Genomic DNA, 26,809 nt, shown 5'->3' on the forward strand with positions numbered 1-26,809 from the left:
ATTAGGATCTCTGATCTGGGGTACGGCTCACCAGATTGGGTCGAATACTACAGAATAGGAGCGGATCTATCAGATCCGGCCAGATCCAGACAGAAGCAAAACAAAAATTGGCCAGATCCAGAACACAAAGCAGACACAACGGATCTGAAGCAAATTTTTATCAGATCAACAGAAGGCAGACACATTTGTGTGCAGATCTGGGACCGGATGAGTGTCTTGGAGCTTAAAAAAGAGATCCAGGAAAAAATAGGGATTCCAGCTGCATTACAAATCCTAATTTTTTCTGGGTACTGCTTGCAGGACCAACTCACACTCCAGCATTACAGGGTGGCAAAGGACTCAACTATTACCCTCAATCATCGACTGCGAGGTGGATCTAAGGGAGCTACCTCAAACCCTACAGGTACCTACCGCGATGCAGCCAAAGGGAAAGAATCCCCAAAGGTGAAAGAAGCTACAACTGATAATGCACCCCCAGGGCAGTACATTGTGGATCAAGCGCCAGAAAGCCCATCCATCTCGCTGGATTTACCAGAGGTAGAATACATATTCTCAGATCTACAGAAAAACGCTGTTATTTGTAGATTTAACGGCTTCTGGCCTAGAACTGATGCCTTGTACAAATGGATCTACACGGTCTGGACAAAAAATTGTCAAATAAAACTATGCTCTAAGGGTTTTTTCATAGTAACTTTTCTTGCAGAAGAAGACAAGGAAAAAATACTCAATGAAGGGCCATGGTTCTGGGGCAATGCGGGACTGTTTATTACCCCATGGTTCCCAGAGTTTGATGCCAATACCATGGTGGTATCAAGGATGCCAGTATGGGTAAGGCTGCATAATCTTCCGATACATTTTTGGCACTATAAGGCCTTACTAGCTATAGGGAATGCCCTTGGAAGAATGTTAAAGATTGATTCAGAGAGACACATAAAAGGAATCTTTACTTTTGCCAGGATATGCATCGAGGTAGATCTTAGCCAAGGACTACCTGATAGAATCATTCTAAATTTCAACAATTCACAGTGGAAACAAACTCTGGATTGTGAGAATACAGCGTTCAGATGCAGGGGATGTCAACAAACAGGTCACCTGTTTAATGCATGCAAAAGTCAAAACAAGAGCAAGCCGCAACAAAGGAAGCCAAAAGGATGGCAGAACATAGATGGCGTCGTAAAGAAGAGAGCAGTAGCAATGAAAGCCTCACAGAGAAAAGAAGACGAAGAAACAGAAGTAGAAGAAGATGATACCACTATAGAGGAAGATGAAACAGAGAACCAGAAGGAAAACACATCAGACAACAAGGCTTCATAGGTTCAGATGACAAGCGTGGACCAAAGCATGGGAGGAACCAAACGGTATCATCACTCAGACACTTCAGACTCAGACAAAGAAACAGGCCCTCAGAATGCTGAAAAACAGATAGTCATTGCCTCAACCGAGCCCACTCAAGGAGAGTGGCGTAAGGTCGAAAAGAAGAAGGGGAGGAAAACTTGAAACTTCTATTCTTTTCTTTTCTCTTCTCTTCTCTGTTCTTATTCTTTGTGCACGTCTATGTTGGGTGTGAAAGCACTCGTGCCCAGGTGGCATCTTACGGAATGCTTCATTGCATCTGCTAGTGTAACTTTTCATTAAATTTTTTAATAAAAGGTTACCGTTTTTTTCCTTGGAAAAAAAAAATAGCTGTATCCAAACTTCATAGTTCCCTTTGAATATCGAGAATGCAATCATCTGCAACCTGCTATTAATCCAAGGATTTTATAGCTTCCTCTTAAGGTGATCATCTGGCCTTAAGTCACGAGGCAACTGATCCATAGTGAAGAAAGATCTTTTGCATTCAGGTGTTTATAAAACTATTCTACATAAGATCCGGATATCAAAATTAGGGTCCCCTGCAGATACTTCTTCAAGTCACCTCTGATTTCAAGGTGAGAGTTGCCTCAAAAGATACTGTTCCACAATGCCATGAACTTCTTCATCTTAACTATTCTTCAACATGGAATATTTAGGTGTGCTGCATCTCTTATCCAAATTGCTGCAAAAATGTTGTTTATAACTGAAGATCATTGTAGAATATTCATAATAGATAATTCTTCAAAAGGTAAGTTATTTGATTGTCTTATTCACAACTTTGTTTGTGAATAAGACTGCAATACTGTCATAATTTTGCAGAAGGTTCTACACCTTGTAAAAAGTTCATGAATGATGTTGAGCTGTATATGATGAGTTGTTATACCTTGAGTAGTGCCACATGTAAGGTATCCAAAAAAAGCTTTACTGCACAAGATAGCTTCAGGTCTTTTAGGAGAACCATTTTTGTTTCTTGAGAGATCCAAGATCTGAGTTTAGTGAGGTGATTTCAGCAGAATCTCAGTTCTACTAATAAAAGACTCTGATTAAAAGCTTTCACTTCTTGAAGGTACAACATGATAGAGGAAAACACAATTTCCTTCATGGCTCCTTTGCTTTGCTTGATGGGGAGGAAGGAATAGGATTGATGAGAAATGAACGTGCTCAAACAAAAAACTTGGTACAATGAGCCTATGCGATTGTGAAATTATTTCTCTTGTAGATATTTATGCCTAGAGATCCAATAATTATGATAATATGTATTACCTGTGTTGCTTTTATTTTATTGGGGTCAAACGATGCCATAAGATGAAATAGATCTGATACCTTCATAATTCAGGTGACCAAAACACAGTTGTCATAACTTCATGAAGATCACACAAGTTTCTATGAATACAAATATTGTTGTAGGAGAGGATTGCCTTCTCTAATTTGGTTTCAAATGAAGAGGGTTTCACAACTGTGCCCAGGTTCAATTTTTAGCATCATCAGAGAATGTCCAACTCCTCTCCTTTTACATCATTCAATACTCAGCACTACCATATTAATATTCTTATGTCGATATTTTTTTTGTCCTCAGCAAGAAGTTCATCAAGAGGTACTCTCCTAGGAGTATAGACAAGAGAAAAATGAGACATAGTTGATGTGCGAAGATCCTTGTAGAAAAAATGTAACTGAGTCATACATTAAACTGCTGCAACAATCATATAATATATTATGAATGTGCCATATCACAGAGTGAGGAGAAAGTGTAATAACGTTGAGTATCGAACCAAGGGTTATGTGAGCTATAAACAAAATTATACACCAAGTTTGTTGTGCTGATATCATTCCATATATACAAGAATTGTGGGAGTATACTTACATAAAGTGCAAAGATCAACCGAGATTACTGTATATGAAAGAAAGCTGAGATCAATGTATACAACAACGTAGAAATTATATTATTGAGACTGTACACTGAGGAGACAGATGGACAGAGATTATGCAGATACCAAATAAAGGATATGCCAGTACGATGAGGTTATTCAAAAGTATGCTAACATTTTCATTATGATTAGACAATTCCAGAAGAGAGAATCCTCCATCATGTAGAAGTCCACGTAAGATAGATCAAAAGTAGTTCTAAAACATCTGCTTCAATAATGGTTCAACAAGTCTCAATGCTGCTACATGATATTCTAAATTTTTAATAATGATGTCTTTAAAGTTTAAACCAAAGCTCCAAGGGTGCTTTATGTTTGACGTAATGCAGACTTCTATTTGGCTTCTATAAGGGGAGCAAAGTAAAGATCAATATTGAGCTTCCAAGGTCTATAAGATGATGCTACTCCTGTGCTTTCAAATTTCAATTCAGTACTGTGCTTCCAAGGTTTCTTCAAGAGTTAAGGTTTGTTGTAATCACATAGTGACAATGAACTGAGGTTTGAAAGTTTGTAATGATTCACAGAATAGTGCAGAGATATATGCAAGGTTACTTCCATGATCCACCTAATGAGACTTTGTTTCAACCAAATATGTGAATGTCATGAAAACCAGGTCAAGCTATTCATAGCAAGTTCATTCACAACAGAGGTCACAAGTCTGCAATCCAAGTCCAAATGTAATATTCTTCCATAGATCTGTAATTGCTACAGGAATATACTTTAAGTAAGAAATACAATAGATCAAAACTGCAATGCACAGGTCCTGTAGTAATTCTATAGATTTGAGATCTCCTTCATGCTTTCTTGTGTTTATCCACTTTACAATGATTTTAAAAAATATCTTCCAAGCAAGCCAAAGATATCTCTTGATGTCAATTGAAACACACCTTATGAATATTGATACATACCTTGATTCATCAAAACTTTGTTTTGTAAGGTCAGTAGAGCTTACAACCTAGTTAGGGTTTCAAGAAGTTACTGATCATCCTTCTCAATGAGCTGCTCCCATAGCTGACCTCTTCCAGACATCCAACAATGAACAAGGACTCAAGGCTCCTTGTCAAGGAACACTACAGTTTCTCAAAACTAACAGAATCATGAAACTATCTTCAAACAAGAGTGATGACCTCTTCATTTTACTGCGCCTTCTTTCCTCGACAGTGGTTGAGGAAGAAGAATTAAATTAGGCTATTAGGACTCTTCACAAGTGCTTGCAACATACCGTTGTAGCAACATTTCCTGTAGCCCAACTCATAGTATAAGAACACATGACAATAAACCCCAGACTCACTTTCAATCTAGCGGCTAGTTCTGATAAGGAATCCACACTTGATCACAGAGAAGTAGCCCTAAATAAGCCTTCGCTCAAACTTCCCTAGGTTTGTGGCTCCTTTTTACAATAAATATGCACCCAAGATGATTCTCGTCCTCCTTGTCTCAATTTGCCTCTAGCTCGGCCCTGAAATAGATGATAAAGGAGCCACAGATAAGCCCAAACTTTCTCCACATTGACCTCAGCCTCCTGCTTAAGGATTTCAACCCAAAACAAATGCCCTAATAATCTTTATTGGAGATCCTTTTCTTCTGCAACTATTTTAGAAAGAATAGTTTATATGGATGTGCCAAATGAGGTTGAGGGCACCTCAATAAATAGTAGTTGAGGGGGTTGAAGAGGCGTGTCTTTTCGACTTATTGAGGTGACTTAGAGATAAGGTCGACCTTGATAATTTTCACATGGAAGAATAAATTCAAAATCCCATTTCTACTTGTCCAAATTTGACAATCTTTAGATCGATTTTGGTCCTCTCGAAAAGAGGAATTGAATTTTGCAATTATATTTACCAAAGGAGATAAACGAAGTGAAATTTTTCCCTAGTTTCCAATTTTAACAGATTCATAGTTCGGAATCCAAATAATCTTTGGCAATAATTTCAGGTGTTGTTAAGAGGATGATCCTAACTTGAGTAGTGTGAATTGGGGAGGAGAAGATTTTGAAGGGCCGAGGGGGTGGGGGATGGTGGGTGATGTGTATTTATGATTAAGCAATTCAACAAGATCACTTTGATATTGTGAGTAATGTCATTTGTACATTCTTGAAAAGAACAACCAATTCTTTGTGAATAAGTATGGCAATTGACAAGTTGATCTGCGACAACATTAGATTGGTGACGCATATTTATTTATTTACATACTTGATGTGTCTTGATTTTTCCCCCTTAGAGTCAAGCTTGCTAGGTATTTTGGAGACCATAGATAGGTTAGAGAAGGGACGAAACCCTGGGAAACCAAAGGCAAAGGGAGATAAGAAATCAAGTATGGGGTGTCTCCAAAATTTTGAAAGAGTTGAAATTTTTTGGGGCTGTTGTAGCAGCTACAACAAAAACCCAAGAGAAAACAAGACCCTTGATATTAAGGACACAACGAAAAAGTAGAAACCAATAAGAAAATTCATCTCACAGAATCTAAAGTCCAATAACCAAAGTGCGATAACTTGAATAAAAATCTCTTAAGCAAACATTTTAGAAGACAATTTAAAAAAAATGAAGTTTCTTACTAGATTAATGTCCTCACTCCAACTAAAAGAGTGTGCATCCAATGCTAATTTCATTATCCCACCATTGTAATAACAAACCTCAACATAATGTTCAAAGGACATTCAAAAGTTAAAAGTAAGCATGCAAACAATTGATACACAAGTCATATCATATCTCACCAATTAAATGTCCTTACCCAAAATTAAGTAAGAGGGTATGACTAATAAACAAAAGGTTAGGTCACATGAAAGTATATGGGAAACACGAGATATAACAAGTTGCCTTTGGATTGATGGTTATCCACGATGAGGGTTTTTACCAACATAAAGTTAAACGATTTTAATTGAATTCATAAGGGGTATTTTAGAATTTTATTGTGGTGGTTGCCGCTATAGTTACAATGCCAAAAATGAGATCATTGAGTGAGGGCATGGGACATTGCTCGGATTCTCTCCAATTTGTGTGTCAGTTCACTAGGGCAAGCAGATATTTTAGAGGTGAAACACACATTGTCGATGGCAGAGAAGGAGGCCAAATGGCAGGAAAGGAAAATACCAATTATTCAGGCACTAACTAACCAGAAACATGGATCAAGTAGTAGAAAAGGGAGAGGAAACAGGAGCAGGGGAAAAAAAAAGGAAGAAAAACCTAGGTAATGCAAGGAGAGAGTTAGCATCAGGGGAATCAGTTGTACAAGGGTGGGAGCCTGGTCTTGCTGAGACAACATAAGGAGGGATACAACAAAGCAAATATATATATATATATATATATATATATATATATATATATATATATATATATATATATATTGCCACAGGTTAGTGTTGGAAACCTATAGAAAATCTAGAGCAATAAACTCTCTCTATTATTATTGTCTTCGCGTGTTGTTGTAGGCAAGCATTTTAGCAATAAGTTTGTAACTAGTTCCCCTGTTGTTGCATATCTTGTGCCATTTGCACATCGAATTTCCTAGCCATGGTACTAGATCCCTTGCAGTCGTGGTGTTTGAATAATGAATTCCCTTGTTTTTGTACTGAATCCCTTGCTATTGCATATATGTTACTATTTTTATAGCAGATTGTGTGGGGTTAATTAACTCTATGCTACAATATTTTACTATTTGCATATCGGATTGTGTGGGAGTAGATAGCTCTTGGTCTCGGGAAATAGGATTCTCTTCATGGTCTCCATCAAGAAAATTCCCATGCATAGGTATGTGCAAGGCTTCACAACATAGAAAGAATCATTCCAAACCATCCATGTCAAAATAGAAAGAGCTATGCCACACAAAAGCATAGCCCCCTAGGTAACTAGCTCTAAAATTTGAAGTGCATATAATGACAAACATAATAGCCAACCGAGGACCAAATACTCAATGCTTTGGTACTGAACTTCCCAAGTGGACCTACTGTGAGGTCACAAAGGACTGCATAAGTTCCAAAAATTCCAAGAAGGGGATATATAAGTCCAAAGCATTTATATCCTAGATAGGTGTCTAGTGTGCGAGGACACCTGGGATCTACTCAGCTAACTTGTCCAGTGCTTCAATCCCTTGCTCATATTATGTTCCACTTACCTGAAATTTTCTCCCCATATCCACTTAATTTATCATTAACCAGCCTCATAAAGTGCGTGTTTCAATGGAATTGGTGTTGTGTTCTATGGTGGTCTTTGTATGTCAGGTTGTGTACAAAGGTCTTTCTGTAGCATAGATTGTAAAGGAGCATGGAATTAGATATCATTTTTTTGGATTCAATTGCGTTAAGTCATTCATCTATGAACATTCTCACGGGGGTGAAGAAGTGGGATTGAAACTAGTGAAATGAATCACATATCGTCAATCATCACTTCGGGGGCTTGCATCCAGTAACCAGGACTTCTTGGGAGGTCACCCATCCTAGGTCACCACTGGCTCAAGCGCGCTTAACTGTGGAGTTTTCCCCACAATCAAGCCCACTTAGCTTGCTACCCCATTTGCAAAAAATTAGCAAGTATTGTGCCTCATGAACCATTCAAGTAGAGTTCCCTCCACTCTTTCGAATCAAGTATGTTCTTAAACGAGTTGTTGTAAAGGAACATGGAATTCTTAAATGGGTTGAATTAAAGGGACAAAGTGAAATGTAAACCGGTACTAGTCTCAAGGTGGGGATAGAAAACCCGAGTAAAGTTCGTGTGGAGACAATATCTTTGGAATCCTTGTTGCTGAGAGGGTGGAGACATTGATCTTTGGAATCCCTGTTGTCTAAAGGGTGGAGACATTTATCTATGGAGTCCCTTACTGATTAATTGGTGGTGGGTATACATCTCTGGAGTCCCTCAACAATGATTGGGTAGAGGAGATTGCCTCTGGGATCCCGGTAAAGGTCTAAAAAGTTGTATAGGGTGGAGGTAGTATAAACCTTTGGAATGCCTAGTTTGTCATGGAACAATGCTTGCATGATATGTTATGGAGATGGAGTGGTGAGGCACATGGCTCTCATGTGAGGGCCCACATGGTCCATTGAGGTCATATACTTTAAACATTTTGATTCAATATCTGATTTTTACTTTCACGAATAGATGCAAGCTTTGGTTTCTTTAACAACTTAGTTTCGAGTTGGTTGTTGTTCACCCTTGACTAGGCTTTGATATCCATGCCCCACAATAATTGTACAGAACTAGTAGCCATCTAATGCCTTATAAGTCATGGAATGTCTACTTCAAATGTTGCCTTGTTTTTGCAACTATCTATATCTCCATGATCCCTATGGAAAACACTGTTGTAGGGTGACATCTTGGTTATACATTTCAAACGACACCCTAATGCTTCTCAATATAATACCCTGTCTACTCATCACACTAGGTTACACTTTGCTTTAAGATCATCACTTATACCAGGTGATGTTCCAGCCATGGGATTAATTATCTTAGTTATCTTCTTCGATATGAAATCCAACTACCCATAAGTGTGTTTCAGACCATAGCCTTGTTTTTAATTTAGGAGAAAGCCCACAAAATTTCATATCTATCATCAGTGCTAGTAGAGGCTGATCATAGTAATAAAAATCCAAACATTTCATGGATCTCATATGTCCACAAATTATGGAATAATTTTGAGGGACAAATTTGTTATGGTACTCTCATGCAAACCAGGGGGTAACATCTTGCTCCTATTGGGCACACATGTCCTTCTTGGGATCACTTGAGAATCCAAAACTCTCAAGATAAAGCTGCCAATGTAAAGTCCATAATCCGAAGTAACTAGTTCATCATCTCGAGACTACAATATCCATTTCCGCTGTGTTTGATAATTATTGAAAATAGACACATTAAAATCCAAATAAAAATATGTTGGGATCCCCATCACCTCTAGACTGAATGGTCCTTTTTCAACAACTCGTATTCCCAACAATTTCATTGTATGTAATAGCATCTTGAGAAAATCCATTTCTTCCATAGAGAAGAGAGATGGAAACCAATATTTCAGCGTTTCTTTGAGCAATTTCAGCGGACTATTTGATTAAACACAGTCTGCTCCTCACTAAAATTTCTAGTAATATTTTTTGTCAAGCCATCTATGATATATGACCACTGAACAGACAAAAATTCATCCCATTCACCCTCTCCTTTTACCTTACTGTTTTCTATGAGAAAACCTTGCTTGCACTTTCCAGAACAAGAAAAATCCTATCATTACATGTTGTACAGTGCTTTGTACTTCTGCAATTTCCCTGATGCATATCATTTGACCCTTGAGATCTCCAAAGCTGGATTTTCTTCATATTTGTCATAGCTGTCATCAAATGGAGAGGTAAGAATTTAATCATTACAAAACATAAAGCTAGAATTAAGCCCTCATCAAAAGGTTGATCTGGTATGCTTCCTTTACCAATTTCTTCATTATCTTCTTCATAAACAACCCTGTCATTCTCTGCCTTGGGGTTGGATTGATCACACATCACATTAGCTGTGTTGACATTGAGTTATGGGAAAAGAAAAAGGTTCGCAACTGAATCTAAGAAATGTTCCTTAATGTAATTTGTAGGCTCATATTCATCATAGATAGGAATGGATTCAAAACACACAATATATTATATTCCTTTTCTTTGTGAAAATAATGAATCTGGATCAAGTCTGTATCAGGGCTACTGTGTTATTCTTCTTCTGGATCTGTAGTAGGCTAGTAGCCTCTTTAATGATGCCAACAGTGCTAACTTCCTCAAATTTTGAGCTCAACACTTTATTCATATCAATAGCAACATCATCACAGTATAGATATTCACCCTCTAAATTGTCTTCCTTATCTGGATGATCATCATGTTGAAGGAGATGAGGAAGATCTTCTTCTTACAATACCTTTTCATCTTCATCCATTCCTTCGCTTAGCACCAGAGGGTGTTCTCTCTCCACAAAATCTCCATCATTATCTTCATGGATGCCATCATTTCCTACAAAAAGACAAAGGTGGCCTTCCTTGTGCAAGGCTGCCAACAAGTGTTGGTCATGATCATCAAATTTCTGAAATCTTGGGTGACAATGTTTGAGGAAGATTTCAACTAGATTTTTGAGAGAATGTATGCTCTTTGGGTTGCAAGAATGTTTGAGCCAGCCATTATGCTATTATCCCAAAGAAAGTATAAATAATATGATCATGACATCTTCATGTCTTTCTTCCAATTCTGAGATATACCTCATAAATGCCAGGACATGTGGAACATCATTAAAAGAGTTCCCTCCAAACTCCTGAAGATCCTTTCCATAGTTAGGATGGTGCCTATTTAGGTGTCCTGGGATATTTTCAATATCCAAAGTTGGAAATCCTTGATCATTTATGATTTCTCTTCTTTTCCATTATATCATTTGTCATTGAGGAGTGAGGAGGAGTGCAAAGAAGTGGTATTATCGAATTTGCAGAGTTGATCTCTGTTTTATCAATTTTTTGGATGTATTTTTGATATTGGTAATGCTTAGATATCCCTGTGGTTACAAATTTCCCTGTTGTTATATATTTAAAGTTTTATGTTGAGCATGTGACATTATGGTTCTCTTCTTATTATTTACTTGCCATTATTATTTTCATATTCATCTGCGAGAATAGAACTTAATAAGTTTGCGTAGAAGATTTCCACTCTCTTTCCCCCATCAGTCCAATCCATGAAGGCATAAGAAAGGGCTTTATGATTCTTCGTGTAGCCTCCAAAGCTCTTCAAACGCTAGATTTTTTCCATTGGAATACTAGCACACCTTCAAATCTTTTCCAAGTGAACATTTCAATTGAAGCAACATAACCTTCCAAAATCAATTAGTTGATAACTTGATAAGCTCTATGATCACACCAGAAATCCCCTTAAATGTCATGTTTTAAAAAATTCAACCCCCTTCTCAATATATTTCCACCCCTTCAAGCCGGCTTGACAGACACTTCATCCACGGATGTAATAAATAGTAAATACAACAGATTGAGTTGGCTCACTTACATTTAAATTCGGCATTGAAAGGTAGGCCCTAGATATACTTTGAAAATTGTTACCATCCAAAGGTTGACCATTTATAACTCATTTCAATGCTCAAATGTATATATATCACCTTTCTCTCACTCATTTAAATTACTTCTTTCTAAGGTATAATCTAGAGCCCTTATAGGTTAAGGTTGCACAACCATAAGGACATTCCTCTTCTCGCACAATAGGTCTCAATTTATACCTTTCTCTAGGATTGATGTGAGTGCAGATCACCAGTCTCACACTATCAGCGAACATAATTTGTATGATCCTTTATTCCCTCCTAGATTGAAATCTTCTACTACAAAAGAGAGAAGTATACAGCCTTCTAATCCATACATATATTTATTATCTTATGCAATGAACATGATCAAACTTGTTTATTCTTGTTTTCATTTTTTTGTCATGAATGTGACCCAATTCTAGCCTAGTCATCCATTGTGATCAATTTGGCACCTTGTCCACTTAATCTAGGCTACAGTTTACATAAAAAAAGTAGAACCTTTCATGGCTGGTCTACAAATGAAAATGAAGAAGCTAGCACACCCAGTATAGTAGATTATGGTGCCAAAAAAATGGAGTAACCATCTTACAACTTCTAAATTCCATTTTTCTCATAACGATTCTATATTAAGGTTTAGTGCAATATTTTTAGGACCAGCAAGGTGTTATTTCATAATGACATTGGATGAGGCTGGTCCTCTCACTTAACTTGCAAACTCAAGCAACTCCTCTCAATGCTTCAACAACCTAGCTAAGCCTGCAACAATCCTCCCATAAGCTTGCCCCTACATTGTTTGGCATCATTTTAGGTAAATTCATTGTTCAAGTTCCTTAGTTAGATTCATTTAATGAAGTCTGATATCTCCTCTGGTTATGAGCCAGCTTTCTCCCCTCCAAGAGCATTTGAATTATGATTCATTCTGTTGCAATATTCAAATTATGATTCAAATTTGAAATTGCATTTTGAACATTATAGAGAAGTTGGTTGAAGAAATTGTCAAAGAAAAATTCTACTATTCTACAACATGAATAGCATGAACATGGTAAAGAATGTGAAGTCCATTGTTCACTTCTTGCCTCTCTACTACTCCAAAGATGACCAGACTTAGGGCTTGGAGCTGCCCTCTTATATCTAATTTTACCCACTGTGAATCGCAGAACTAGGGCACAATAACTAGCCCTCTTGACCATCATTTTACTCCTGCAAAAGTCAATTCTTATGGCATACAATGTACAACCCTCTTGTTGTGACAAATCTGCCATTTTTCCACAACACTTAGGGTTGCCCAAGCAACCCCTAATAGTATTCTAACCACTGTACTTAGGCTCCTTCAAAACTTTCCAAAACCATACCTACAATCCCTAGCAAAACATCAACATGAAAGACATACAACATACCTCTCTAGGACGTCATCATCTGCCTTCAAGTACTCGGCCCTATGCACAATATCTTCTAATGTTTTCGGCCATGTCTAGGGTTTCCTATAAAAGCTACATTGCTACCGCAACTCGGCCTAATAGTCCTCAAACACCTATGCAAATCCTCCTCTAGAATCCCTATACTCCTGCGCTACAACTCGGCCTTTATATCACAGCTATTCCGAGGTTGTGTTGTAATACACAAAAGAAATTTCAGCCTATTCACAGAGAAACTACAAACATGCACAGAATCTGCCTCTCCAACTTGGCTAGGCCCAATCCAAACAAAAGAAAGATGGGTCCATAGCTCTTGAAAAAATTTTGGACTAGAACAATGCATCAAAATGAGTAAGTGCATAGCTCTTGAAAACAATGAAACGGAGGAGGGAGGGCCAATGATAGACCATAGCAATGCTTCAAAACAAATGAAGAAAAACATCATCATGAAAGACATGCAAAATACCTCTCTAGGATGTCATCATCTTCCCTCAAATACTCAACCCTGTCTAGGGCTTCCTGTAAAAGCTATAGTGCTGCCCCAACTCGGCCTAATAGTCCTCAAACACCTATGCAAATCATCCTCTAGAAGCCCTATACTTCTGCGCTACAACTCGACCTTTATATCACAGCTATTCGAGGGTTGTGCTGCAATAGACATAAGATATTTCGACTTGTTCACAGAGAAATTACACCTCAACGCATGCACAGAATTTGCCTCTCCAACTTAGCTAGGCCCAATCCAAACACAAGAAAAATGGGCGCATAGCTCTTGAAAACATTTTGGACCAGAAAAATGCATAAAAATTAGTGGGCCCATAGCTCTTGAAAACACTAAAACAAAGAAGGGAGGGCCAAAGATAGACCATAGCAATGCTTCAAAACAAATGGGCCTGCTATTTTTGAAAACAATTAAAATAGAGGGAGGATGATGGTTGTGATATTAAAGTGTGCATCTCCTAAACATAATTCACTTATATCAATCTTTGAGTTGATACTTGATAGGTTGTTTGGTTGGCATCGTTTTGGATGAACTACACACAGAAACAGTTACACAATTTGGAAGAGTAGATTCTGCTCACCAAAACATGTAATGATTTGGATAAGTAGTCGAACATAAAAGGACTAATTCATAAATCCTTTAAACTAGGGCTTTTAAAATGACCATATCAAATCGTCAACATTTAATAGGCATGAATAAGATAGAGAACATTCTATTGGATATTGGAATTCATCCAATTAACATATTCTATGGTCACTCTTAGGATGAAAGTAATCACAGATCATTCTCAACAAATGTGTCTATCAGTTTTTTGTTCGAAAGGTAAATTAATAATGGATGAATGGAGTTAGTGGGGTCTAGGACTCAGCAAAACTAGCTTTTAATTGGTTTCAGGTACCTTTCTGGTGGTCATTCTCGTTCTCTCTAGGACTGGCACTGGCAAATCAAAGCGTTTTTTTGTTTGTGGTGTGTGTGAAAAGGGTATAAGGTTAGGATTTGAGGTTTTGAGGCCTTGTATTGCAAGTTTTAGAATATTGGGCACTATATAGATCTTTGAGATAATTTACATTACTACAAAACTAAAGATTTTGCGGTGTATAGAGCGCTGAATTTTTGCATCTAGAATTCATGGATTGAGGTGAGTGGACTGCAATATTGTGCGATAGTCTCATAAGGTGAAGAAAAAAGAAAGACTCGTCTAATGAGGGATTTTGGCATCTGTTATATCAGGGTACAACAACGTAATATTTCTCTTTTGGAAAAACCAATTCTCTACCCCTGAATTTGCTATCATTTACTGTGTTTGTCTTTAATGGGTTTCATTAAATAGTTTAGGAGCATATGGCTGTAGGTTCATTTTCTTCATTTAATTTAAAATGCATTACTATAGCACTCACAAGGCATTCCCACACTCTACCAAATAGCAAGAGAAACTTCAACAATGAGTACACATTCAATAGTTACCATTCCAAGTAAATTAAGCATTTTACATAGTGGAAAAGTTACACAGTGGTGATTTTATGAAACAGCACAACACCCAAAGTGTTGTAGGTGTTTCTTTAGTAATTCATTGCCAAACGAACCATGCATAAATGGGAAATAAAGAATTTCAACATTCTTATCTAATGTGTATTAACCTGGAGCTACATTATAGACTGATATCAGATTTTAGTAAAAACAAAGCTTGCATTTAACTCTATAACCATGCATAAATGGGAAATAAACAATATCAACATGCTAATCTGATGTGTATTTATCTAGAGATGTACTATAATAGGATATCAGATTTGAGTGAAAACAAAGCTTGCATTTAATTCAACCATATAGACATAATAAATGAGATAAAGGGAACTTGAATACACGGCTAAATTCCAAGGCAGCAAACAATCTTGTTCTTTATGCAAACCCCTGTGTGAAAAGTGGAACAATTTCTTCAATCTTCGGTCACTTCCCCGTGTAAATATCAGTCCACCTTTGAGATAGTTTCAACAATCCTATAGGAATGAATACGTTGCCCAGAACTCAGTTTCAATCCCTAAAATGATGGCATACACAATTAGAAGTAGCGGTACAAACAACAGGGTTCTTTGCTTCCAATATTCACTGAAATATCCCCTTGGAATATTGGTTATGCTCCTTGTTTTTGCACAGGTCACACATCCAACTTGGTTATGCTCCTTGTTTTTGGATTCTAAAATGGATGCCAGAGAAGTGGTAAGTTATTTCAATGAAAAGGCTTAAGTTCATTTGTCGTTGTTTGAGATGTTTGCATTTGTACAGGTTTTTCTAGTATAGGTATAATATTTTATGCTTAGTTCAAGGAGTATTCTTCCAATATGTCTAATAATAATATGTTTTTTTGGCAGTTGTCACGCTCAACACTTCTATCCGAAGTGGTAAGTAATATGTATGGAGCTCATTAAATAATTTATTTTTGAAATTAAGTATTTTGTTGATGTTGTTGAGAAGTCAAAGCACACATATATTCTTCTAAGCACTTTTTATGCTTGTACAGGTTTTTGTTTTAGCAAGCTACATGGTTTCAATTATAATTGGATAGAATGTACTGGTGCAATATTAGGACAAATTTTACTATGTCTACTTATATTTATAGCTTATACTAAATTTTTGTACCATATAATCACAACGCGCTTCATTTTTTCATAATTCAAAAGCGTCTTCACTTCAAACTATGGTAGGATGTGGTACAACCGAATGAGGGCTTGAAAACATAACCAACCATTTGGTTCTACGTATCTCCATTATTATTTATAAAAAGATGGTTTATGTTAACTCTTACCTTCAAATATAAGTTAACATTCGAGGATAAGTGAATATAAGTTAATTGTACCTACTTTAAAGGCTCTTTGGGTTCATGAAAATAATGTGGCAACGTCTACATATGTGGGTAGCTTGTGTCTTTATTATGTTTTAGGTTTCCAAAGGTGTCATGACATGTGTTCTGTAAGAAGTGAAAAATTTGTATCATCTATTGGAAAATGACTTCTACCCTTTAGGTAGTGTTGATAGAGTTCAATCATTGCTAGGCAGGCTCTCTAAGCTTAGTGACAAATTTTCTTCATCTTCTTCGGTCCCATAAGTGAAATTGGAGAAACACATTCGTTCTTCAGAAAGGCTAACTACTTTAAGAGTGTATTACAACAGGTGATGGGATTTAATTCCTACTTTCGTTTCATGTTTTCTATTATTCTTTGGTGTCACTACTTGTCATTTGTAATTGTGACCTACTTTTATAGTTACACAACTTACAAAATATGATGGGGAAATTAATTATTACTTTGTTCAGTTCATTTGTCTCTACTATTTTATGCCATACGGTGTGTCAATCTTGGATTTGGTATATTTCTTACACTTTGATGTTAAAGTGTACGCATTCTCTTGTGTCTTCTAAAAGTAGAATTCTTGAGGTTTTTTGAAGTTAGCCCTTGCATGTTTCCAAGTATCACAAGTGTATCAAACAATGAAAATCACGGTCCAGTCAAGGATGATACCATTTTCTGATTTTTCTGTTATAAAGAGGCTTAGTGCGGATGATATGAAGTACAATATTGTATGGTTGAAGATTAACCATTTAAAAGGAATTGTACAGTTTGGCAGTCAGGTGAAGTAATACAATTTTATGGATTTCAATATTTTGTATAAAAATACAGCGTATGCTAATTTTGAGGTTTTAGCTTTTGTGCATGGAGTCCTTTTTAGAGTGAGCATAGTATAAGCTCGTCAGTGAATTTATTTAGGCAAGACCTTGAATAAGAACAATCCATATATCAGAATCTTATTGAATTTTCTAAACAATCCATATATCAAGGTTGTGAATTACAATAGGAGGGGCCCAATACCTTAAGTACTGTTATTAACTTACAAGCCAAAGGTAACTCCTTAAAACATAATGCAGGTATGGTTATTATCCACTCTTAGGGAAATAGTTACATGACTTAATGTACTCTAATGACATGAGAACTAAAACAACAAAGTCAAATATCCTTCTAGGAAATGAACTAGTCTAATAGATACCAAAAAGAAGTCTTTACAAGATGGTGCATCAATTGAACTTTATGTTGTTGGTAAGGAGGGGAGGGTGTGAAATTTTGGCAAGTAAAAACAAGAGACCTTTAGATCCCATTCCCAAAAAGTTGCTTTGGGAATTGACTCTTTTCAATAACCACTTCTACTTATCAAGGTTGATAAGGAGGGGTGTTACAACATCAAGTGTGTTGAGATATGCAATTTTTTTTGTTTGAAATTCATTGTGTAGCTGCAATTTTTTTAATATTAATATTATTATTATTATTATTATTTATAAATCAATGGCTATATATGTAATTTTGAGGATTGCCATAAATTTTTAAAGTGTGCTAGCTCAATGGAAGAGTGTCTACAAACAGGAGGTTGGTGGTTCGATTCCACTATGCGCTAAAATGAATTAATCAATGCTTTTTTAGTTTATTTTTAATTAAATGGTTTTATATCGATTTATTTCAATGGTGAGATACTTCTGGATTCATTGTTTTATATTGTCTCTAAAGAGACAAAAGTGATCTTTAAATAAATTTTTTATCTTCTCTAGAGAGACAATATAGCTAGTATTAAAGACATATTGTCTCTAATCTGAGTGTTTGTCTCTAGAGAGACAAAAATGAAATTGTCTCAAAAGAGACAAAAATGAAAATGTTTCCTAAAAGACAATAATGCTTATGTTATATATTGTCTTTATCGAGACAATATTTTTTAAGACAATAATCTTTAAGGCAATATTTTTTAGACAATAATCTTTAAGACAATAGTTTTTAAGGCAATAATCTTTAAGACAATAATTTTTGAGACACCCAAAACAATACACAAGTTTTTTTTTGTCTTAAGTTAAGACAATTTACCCAAAAATTGTCTCAAATATTGTCTTAAAACCTTTTGTCTTATGCTAAGACAATTTACCCAAAAATTGTCTCAAATATTGTCTTAAAACCCTCCTTTATGGAGCAGTGTAACAAGTTGACCTTTGGAATAGAATATATATCCGGTTTTTCTCGGAAACCGTCTCAATCTATAAAAGACACAACGAAATCTATAGAGGCCAGCCAAAGGCATTTTTGTCCATATGCCTAACTCTGAAAAATTATAGGCATTTTTGTCCATATGCCTAACTCCAAAAAAGTATAGTTTACCTAACTTGGAAAATTATATAACAGGTCGCATCAGCAAAATATATCAATATCTTATCCGGCCAAAAGAGAAACAGAAATTGCATTTTCATTACGGTCACTGACTCAAGATCACAACAGGCCATTGATAGCAGTTTTACGATAGAGCAGGTATCACCTTAGCGAACCTAGTACAGGTTTTCATACCTACCTTTTCACCAAGTAAATCCAACGGGTTGTAAATTACACTTTATAATCATGGTAGTATGAATTTTGTTTCTCATAATTTAACATTGAGAATTTAATTTATGTTATTTTTTATTATTATTTAAATTTATTTATTTGTAAAGTGATTAGTTGAGGTCTTATTATGGGCTCTTTAGTAATTTTCATATTTGTTAGTTATTAATTTTTATTTTTTAGTTTTATTTCTTTTCTTATTTTTATGTTTATTTTATGTTATTTTCTATTTTTTCCATTGTGATGATTTATAGTTTTTCTCAATATTTTCAATTCAAAGTGATTTATTATGATATTAAAAACACATTTTAATAAATTTAATTATAAAAAATTATATATAATAATAAAAAATTAAACACACACACACACACATATATATATATATATATATATATATATATTAATATAAAAAATAAAATATTTGTTAATCATATTTTTTATTTTATTTTGTTTTGTTTTCTGCGTTGACCCCCTATTTTATTTATTATTATTATTATTATTATTTTGGCCTAACAACATAAAATTTCTAGTATTATTTTTCTTGTTATCCTTTACTTTTAATAATAAAAACTTAAATTTAATAAATTAATAATTATTTGATTACATCGCGATAAAATTTCTAGATTCATAACAACTAGTTTTCTAATTAGTCAACCTCTAACAAATAAGATGATATAATTTATTAATAGATAATTTCTTTACATTAATTCGATAATATTAAAATTCAATATTTTATTTTTAATTATTCCTTAACAACTATTCTTAACTAAAAATAGAATATTTTTATGAAATAACTCCTTACCACTAACTCCCTAATAATTAATTTCTTTACCTATTAACCAATTCACCAACAACTAGTTTTTAACAACTATTTCTGGGCAATGTTGCATCCTTACTATTTATTAGTTGGTTCGAAATGTCGGCCAAATCCTATCAATGTGATTAATCCGAAAGACTTTCTTCCTATCAATGTGATTAATCCGAAAGACTTTCTTCTACATTATGGATCACAAAAGTCTTATATCTAGCATTCAACAATACAATTAGTTTTTTTTTTTGTGTTTATAGTTTTTTAGTTTAATTAAGCTATATTTAAGCTAAATATTTGGAACTAGCTACTATGTACATGTTAAATATGAAATCAATTTCTTTGTGCAAAATAATTTACTTGAAATGATTATATTTTAATATACTTATTATTTTTAATTTAATATATATTATTGTAATTTATTAATAATAATATTTGTGATATTAATTTTTTATGAATGAGTGAGTGAGATCTTAACGTGCATGAGACTAAAAATAATCTATACGGCCACTAGGTTCAATGTTTTTCACCATTTTCTTATTCAAATTGATGATAAGCCAACACATCCTTCTAAGAATCCCCTAATTGAAAAGACAATGCCAATAAACAGTTGTTAACATATTTCCATAGATATCTATGATGTTTCTGAAAGCATCACATTCCAAACTAAAATGTTTTTTGATTCCACTAGCCTGAAAGTGCAAGAAATTAGAGTGTCTTTTCCATCATACCACCAAAGTTGATGCGAGTTATTTTTTAACTAGAATTAGTTCTTAATTGACCAATAAGAATTTTTTCTCTCGAGGAAATGTTGGCTCCAATGGACTCATTTGTTGGAGATCATCAGTGAGGTTGGATTCGTCAACATAGTACTTCTTTTCACCCAATTTTTTTTCCTAGATACTCTTCGACAACTTCTTTATAACAAAATTCTTTAACTCCTTACTATTTGTGGGGACTGACATTAATATTTATATTCCATGTTGAAAATGTTATAACAGATAGATAATAATTATTTATTCCAAATATCTTGAAACTATATTTATTTTATTTATATTTATATTTATTTAATTAAATTAATTATGGAATATCTTATATTTTTTAAAATAATTCAACCAGTTACCGTATATATTTCAACCTCCCATGGAAATGCATTGATGGAATTTCATTATTTTTTATTTATCAAGAGTCAGGATCAAGTGTTACCAAATATTCTTAGTCTAAGAGCTTCATGGACGGCTGCCATGAAAGGGAGTGCAAAGATCAGTAGAAACTTAGCGGTAAAGGATTGACGCATATTCTGAAACCTAAGGGTGGGCATGGTGGTGATCATAGTGTGTCAAGAGCAAGGTAGGCATGGTGGTAATCATGGTGTGTCAAGAGCAAACGTCACCTTACTAAACATTATTACCCCATTTCGTTTCCTCCCGAACTGTGTGTTTTTGAATTGCAGCCATGGACAGATCCACCTGTAATCACCAACCCTAACAAGCGGCAGGTTCGCACTCAGGTTTCAACATTCAATCTGGATTATCTTTTGGTGACCTGATCATATTAATACCTGTTACAACGACTAATGCTGCAATCTCTTTGTGAATGTTTTCAGAAATGTTTGATAATGTTTGATAATCTCATGGCTTGCAGAAACAACGAAGATGCACAACACAATTAGTTCGAGACACCGGGATTTCATGCTATGCGACCTTCTTCTTCTGAAGACAATAGTGGCGATCCATTCATTTGACAAGGTAAATAATTATATCTGAGAAATTTCTTTCTAGATGCATTTTTATGGTTCTGATATTGTCTGATTCTAATTGCCATTGTTGTTAATCAATTGTTCATATTGAAATGAAACCCTCTAATTTCGATTTGGGGAATGCATAGGAAAATTGATTATGCATAGACAAGAAATTTCAGTGGGTGGATCTAAGTAGTCTTCGACAGAATTGTGTAGTATTTTCCCTAAAAAAAAATAATTGTTATAAATGGTCGGATGACGACTTCAATTGGAAGTTCAGAACAATTTGGAAAAATTACAGTAGTGATGAATTATGCCCAGGTGAATCGATGTGAACAAATTGCCTGCTTCCTGTTACTAGAACGAAGAGACGGTCACCATTAATGTGTCGTCACCGAACAGCGGCCTACCGTCTTTTCATGTCGACTCCGGCTGTGCAATCAACACTGAGAGCAACTGCTACGCCATCAACGTCAAGAGAGAGCGCAATGCCACCTTGGAATTGGAGGCGGAGAGAGCTTGCTCTAGGGTTAGCGATGAAGAAGCTGATCAGGAAGGCGACACCAAGAAGAAACTCAGATTGTCCAAGGAGCAAGCACGTTCTCAGCTTATGCTGGTTAACGCTGAACGGTGATATAACATTATTTATCTGAATTTATATTTTTTTGGGTGATAAAAGATACCCATATCCATGCGGACCTTGCGTGTAATTTTTTGTTTATGAATAATGTCCTGTTTTGAAATTTTTTTTTTTTGAGTTTAAGGTATTTTTGTCTTGGAACTATTGTAGTTATGTAATTACTTCATATTAGTTTACCTATATTTCAAATATAAAAAATGTTTTTAAATCCAAAACAAAAACACTAAACAGAATCCTTGAGATTCCGACATATACCATTAAATATCAGTTTCACATTTTCGGTTTTGACTGTAGACTCAGCGATTGTTACATTGTTACCCTTTTTTTCAGCGTTTTCATTCGGAAATTTCAGTTTCCCATGTTTTCGTTCTAAAACTTTCGTTTTCCATTCTACGAAGGGGCCTATTATGACAAATTTCAAACATATATTATTTGCATTATAATCCTCATCATCATTAAGATAAGGATTGCTTACAGAAACAACAAATGGCAATACGAACAAGTTAACACAAGACTAGAATCCTGACTTAAATCATTTTTTTGATCAATGACCTTTGCTTACAGAAACAACAAATGGCAATACGAACAAGTTAACACAAGACTAGAATCCTGACTTAAATCATTTTTTTGATCCATTGGTCATTGACCTGGGACATATCGGAGGCAGACAAACTCTATTCAAACAGAGTCTAATTTCACTGGGTTATGAAGAACTCACTAGTATGGGCCATAACAACAAATAATAATTTGGAGGAAGCTCAAAAGAGATTCAAAGGGAGACTCAGGCTATACAGGTGCAACAGGATCAGAATGCCCGCTTAGGCCGAATGGAGAAACAAATTTAAAGCCTGCTACAGAATGAAATGCAAAGGTCGAGTGCTAAAGACCTTACTCCCATTGAATCATTAGATGATTGAATGAAGAGAAGCTAGGAAGTAATGCAATTTTGTTGTTACAACAATGATCTGGTGGGATAGCTTTTACTTTGATAATAAAACTATTAAACATATAGTAGATACAATAGCTTATTTAACGTGGATAGATATTCTCAAACTGTTTAAATTTTAAAAGGCATATGATGCGGATGGGTGGCTAACAGACCTCGTTTCCTGGGACAAATTGTGTAACATCCCTACCGCGTCATAGTAAACCGTATGAGATATTACGGGTCGGTTATAAACCGAAGGTGCATAGTAGCTCAGTGTGATTATCAGTTATGAATAGTTATAATTCGAAACTGATTCTTGGATTCTTGGTATTCTGTTTCATGGTGCGGTTGTTATTAAAACCGGAAATCTTGTGTTGTGTTGAGGTGGGTGCGCTAATTAAATGGCAGGTGGTATACCTTAATGTTTTCATTGAATGCTGGTATAGTGCGTCCACGAAAGTCGGTGCTGCTGCCTTGTGTTAATGTTTTTCCATTTGGGAGCAGGGACTCGGCAGAGGGGGAATGTATTTCTGATCTTTCGTTTTCTACCGCAAGTAATACAGGCTTTGTCAGGTTCAAGGCTTTGGACTATCTGCCTGCGGCATATATTAACGTCTGGTGGAGAACAGATCCTTATCTCCTTATTTTTGTTTCAGTTCTCAACTCGGAAACTTAATGCAGCTCTGAAACTGTGGTTTCTGTTCAAACTTCAAAGAAGGCTGACATGGAAACTCAATTCGATGTTTTTCTTTTGGGTGAATGGGACGAGGAAACCTCTGGAGCTCTAAGGTTAAAACTGGCAAAATTTTAGAGGAAAATGTCAAAAACAAAACCGCTGAAATGAGAACAGAGGGAGACAAGGTTTCAATACTGATTAGTAATGTTGAAGTCGTAGAAAATACAGTTGAAAATGATAATGAGAATAGAAGCGGCGGAGAAGCGAAGACTGTGATGAAGAAAGAAGCCGAACTCTCTGAAAGAACGTGTGTCGAAGAAACCGTGTGTCGTGAAAATGAAGAGCTGCTGGAGATTGGAGGATCCAGTGAAGACTTTCTCACCATGATTTATTCAATTGACTCCCCAGTGACGACCATGCCGGATAAGACGCAACCAAAGACAACGTCAGATTTGGAAGCGACTTCAAATTTCAGGACAGACTTCGTTCCTGAGCTCATCCCACAGGCCATGAATTTCATTTTCGAAAGAAATGTATTGAAAAGAAATCCAATGCTAGTCAGCAAATCAAGCAAGCGATTATATTTCACTTATAGGGACCTCAGCATGCGCTATGGCGACGAAGATATCGAAGGATAGAAAGATAAGTTGACCTTGTGTGATATTCTTTATTTATGTGCAGCGAGAGAATGTTTAAATTACATGTTTTCTCAGTAGAAAATTTGTTGATGCATGCAGATAGAAAAGATTATTTGATATATTTTCTTGGTGGGGAAAACCTATGATAATGCATGCACTGAAGGAATTATTATTATGGCTGCTACTTATTTTGGAAAATAGGAATCTGGTTTTGATTCTATTCTCAGTTTTACGTAAGCTAATGAGTTAGAACTCTCTTGAAAGGAGTTATACATTAGTAAACATTGTGGGTATATATGCTAGTTTAATGGTAAGTCATGCTTGCTTTTGCATATGAGACGATGCTAAAGAATCTATTTTAGACATTGTTTATTGATTCTTTAATAATGTAACTAATCTTGTTGCCAAGATTGTTGATGACTGCATTGACAGTAGATGTTGATTATTGTTTGAATGTTATTGTAACTAATCTTGTTGTCAAGATTGTTAATGACTGCATTGACAGGAGACGATGGCAGATGGTGCCAAGGATAGTGTGTGTTAACATTATGGCACGAAAGAGGATTATTCGTCCATGCAGATGGATTCAAGTTGCAGTATTGTCTTTTGCTGGAACCATTATGCCACAAGGGATGTTGTATGTGGCGGTATGTAAATAAAGATTACATGTAAGCTGTATTAGCTTTCAACTAGTTATGTGATAGCTTAATGATAATTTATTGTAAAGATTTTAATACAATGGTTAAGGGATGGAATCCCTTATAAGCCATTGAGTGAGGGGTGAAAACCCTCACGAGCGTTTAATAAGAAGATTAAACGTTTGCTGGTTTTCACCCTACGGGGTTTCCAGGGTATATCCGTGTTCTATGGTGTGATTGATGTGATTGCCTTATGTGTCTGTTGATGATGATGGTTCTTTATTTGTTGTGACAAGCGGAATGTCTTAGTGCATGATTATTTAATATGGTTAAGGATATCAAGAAATGAATGCAGGGATTCATGAGACAGCTTATGTCAGAACACTACCACATGGATGGTTAATGGTTATGAAAATGGATATATATCTTATTGTCTTTCACTGCAATATACTTGATGTATTAGTGAATGTTATATCTAATGGTTAGTAATGATTTGTGGGTTTTGAGTTGATTAATTACTTGTGGTAATTGTATAAAAATTCTAACTCCCTACTTTTGCCTGCGAGGTTATCGGGGTATGTTACAAGTGGTATCAGAGCTAAAGGTTGCAATACTGGCGCCTTTGGGAATTGGTAAGCGGAAAGGATATTGAGGTACGCCATCAGTAGGCATTAACTCAGGTATGAGTTTAATCATTCGCATATTCATTTATGTCATACACTACTTTTGGCATGACAGGTGTGATTCATGTTTATAACTTCTTGAGAAGTAAGTAATAAGTTGTTACATAACTACGTTCATAACGTTGGATTCCTGATGAGGATAAAAGACAACGAAACTTTTGTCGCACTTACAAACAAAATTGAACACTCATTACACTTAAGAACAATATTGAACACTCATTGAGGAAATGACAATCAACTACCAACTTTTGATTTGCACATATGGCCATAACAACCATGCATAAATTGAACTAGATTGAAATTACAATGAACGAAACTTAATAAGCCAATGCATGAATATAAATCAGGGGAAACATCCTTGAATAGGATGAAAAAAAAAAATTGTTTTTAAAAGGACATTAGAAGAACCCCTTTAGATATTGAAAACATGCAATGAGTCAAGCAGCGAAACTTGATTGTCATAACTAACTTTTGATTCAGTCTTGTCATGGATGCATGAAGACGATTGGTAGTTGAGATTGGTTAGTGTTGTATGACTAACCCATAGAACTTATATGCATTAATTCGATTGGACTAAGATTGTTACAGTTCGTAACCAAGTGAAGGTTGATTGATGTCGCATGCATGGAATGTGTGTATGAAGATTTTTACTCTCTCGGTGCTATAGACCAGTTGTGCATGAGAAGAGTTCTTAATTTTATTCACCATGAGAATGCATGATGAATAGTATATGCTTATGTCTTAATAGATTTAATGATGATTACCCTCTAATTAAGTGAAATCCATTAGCATGGTATGAGCTTATGTTAAAAACCATTGGAGCCTCGATTTAATAATGGTTGAATTTATCTCTACTATGGGAATGATGGATTTCTTATGCATGTTGCATTCCAGGGTAAAGTTAATTGTTGAGGCATGTTCAGTGGGTAACATTTATAGGACCCATTCATGTTATAACTACATGTGATAATTATTCATTAATAGACTACCTGTGTTAATACAGTTGTCAGTGAACTCTAACTACCTTCCCCAGCTATAGATGCTTCCAAAGGAAATGGAAGCAAGGAGAAGGAAGAAGACCGTGCTGTAGGGACAGACGGAGATAGGAAAAAGAAATTGCTAAGTCTGGTGGTGACCAGATAGCGCAAGCTTTGGGTATCAGAATCTTGCAGAAAACTCTAATGACTAGATAGCGCTCGATGTGCATGTGAGTATTCCCTTGACCATGCTTAAGGAGTTGGAAATGATATCTATAGTGTGTTTTTGTTAATGATTTTCATAATGTCTCCTTGAAGTCATTATTCAGAAATGGACACATAGTATTGTTATGATAATTGTTGCATCTAGCATCAAGTGGTAACTTTGGTGCGTGTGTGACACTTAGGAGATTATGCTTCTAATTGCATAAGTAGAGCAATTGCTTCCGGTAAGGGTGGTTTAACTTGTTA

The 26,809-nt window shown here is 35.5% G+C and overlaps 1 protein-coding gene and 1 long non-coding RNA gene across 4 annotated transcripts in view; one reads left to right on the top strand and one right to left on the bottom strand.

Annotated features, from left to right (window-relative positions):
* LOC149204702 (uncharacterized) overlaps positions 1-15,982 on the top strand; it is a 29,879-nt gene extending 13,897 nt beyond the window's left edge. For all 3 annotated transcript variants that reach the window (XR_016251798.1, XR_016251799.1, XR_016251797.1), the window contains 3 exons: positions 15,362-15,424; positions 15,577-15,606; positions 15,726-15,982. This is a non-coding gene — a long non-coding RNA (uncharacterized LOC149204702). The remainder of the gene's footprint in view (positions 1-15,361; positions 15,425-15,576; positions 15,607-15,725) is intronic.
* LOC149204701 (glutathione S-transferase U15-like) overlaps positions 1-26,809 on the bottom strand; it is a 136,497-nt gene that overhangs the window by 46,008 nt on the left and 63,680 nt on the right. The window lies entirely within an intron of this gene.

The sequence above is a fragment of the Pinus tabuliformis genome, chromosome 1_2 (genome assembly GCF_031772625.1).
Source record: "Pinus tabuliformis cultivar Carrire ecotype Pingquan chromosome 1_2, CPIR1, whole genome shotgun sequence".
Lineage (NCBI taxonomy): Eukaryota > Viridiplantae > Streptophyta > Pinopsida > Pinales > Pinaceae > Pinus > Pinus tabuliformis.